The sequence below is a fragment of the Spinacia oleracea genome, chromosome 6 (genome assembly GCF_020520425.1).
Source record: "Spinacia oleracea cultivar Varoflay chromosome 6, BTI_SOV_V1, whole genome shotgun sequence".
Lineage (NCBI taxonomy): Eukaryota > Viridiplantae > Streptophyta > Magnoliopsida > Caryophyllales > Amaranthaceae > Spinacia > Spinacia oleracea.
In genome coordinates this window covers 72789428-72790825 of record NC_079492.1, presented here as the reverse complement: position 1 = coordinate 72790825, position 1398 = coordinate 72789428, and the positions used below count along the sequence as shown (strand labels likewise).

Sequence of the window (1398 nt, the reverse complement as noted above, 5' to 3'; positions counted from 1 at the left end):
GCCCATGGCCTCATCTTGACCATATTGATTCGTTTTAATTTAATTTTGATTTTCAGTTGGAAAAACACTAGTGGAAAAAGGGTCATTTGCATCGCACTTTTAAGCATATTTGCGTCGCACATCGTGCGTGGCAAAAGCTCTCGACGCAAATGACTAAAAGTCATTTGCGTCGCACATTTGTGCGACACAAATGAACCTTATTTGCGTCTCACAATTAGCAAATGTGCGACGCAAATAACTTTTCAGGCATGGTGCCTGAAAAGTCATTTGCGTCGCACATTTGCTAAATGTGCGACGCAAATAAGGTTCATTTGCGTCGCACATTTAGCTAATGTGCATGGCAAATGACTTTTCAGGCACCATGTTGAAAAGTTATTTGCCACGCACATTAGCTAAATGTGCGACGCAAATGACTTTTAGGCGCAAAAAAAAAAGTCATTTGCCACGCACATTAGCTTAATGTGCGACGCAAATGACAATTTTAGCGCCAAAAAATTAAGTCATTTGCCTCGCACATTGAGCTAACGTGCGTTGCAAATGACTTATTTTTTTTAAAAAAAAATATTCGTTTTTTAATATTTTAGTTGGAAATTCCGACATGATCGTCTTTGAAATTAGACGCTTCATTCCCAATACCGGGAATACATTTATAATTAATACCTGTCACAAAAGTTTACAACGTAATTAACGTTCCCAATAAAAGGCAATTAAATTCGTCATAGATCGATCAACCAACATGTTACAACAAACATAAAATTATTACAACAAAGGTACGTAGCTAGCTAGAGATCAAGTTCATATTACAAATTAAGCTAAAAATTCGACATTGTTCATGAAGTAATCTGCCCAAAAATCTTTCACCTCATTAATCTCCTCCGGTGAATAAGGCAATGTTCTTGAAAAATCCTAAAAAAGTGTAAATAATTCAATTTATCAACGATTGATCAATATAATAGTTTTGTGTACTTCAATTTATTATATAAAGTACGTAGTTTATGAGAACATACCTTAGTAAGATCTTGACTATTACCATGATTCATTATTATGTCGTACATAAAACGCATGACGTAGTAGCCACAATCTAGTGATCCCGGTTGTTGAGCACACTAAATGCATTAAAATAAATAACACAAGTAAAATTTCTATCACATTGTATGTTATAATTTTGAAAAACTTATTTCTAAGGTAAATAATAAACTAATTATATATATATATATATACCTGTGCTGGAATCCATGTTAATTTAGTTCCCTTAGATTGTCCACCTAGTCTCTTGTAACTCCGAAAAGCACTACACATTCGATAAAATATGCAATTATATATACTTTGTTTACACATGTAAATGCAAAGAATATTTTACATGTAAGTGCAATTATATACTTTGTTTACACATGTAAA

General features: G+C 33.2%; 1 long non-coding RNA gene across 1 annotated transcript; it reads right to left on the bottom strand.

Moving 5' to 3' along the window:
- Nucleotides 1-622: 622 nt before the first annotated feature.
- Nucleotides 623-1106, bottom strand: LOC130462451 (uncharacterized). Its single transcript, XR_008922683.1, has 2 exons — nt 1008-1106; nt 623-906 (listed from the first exon to the last, which is right to left on the bottom strand). It is a non-coding gene; the product is annotated as an uncharacterized lncRNA (long non-coding RNA).
- Between the last annotated feature and the right edge of the window lie 292 nt (nt 1107-1398).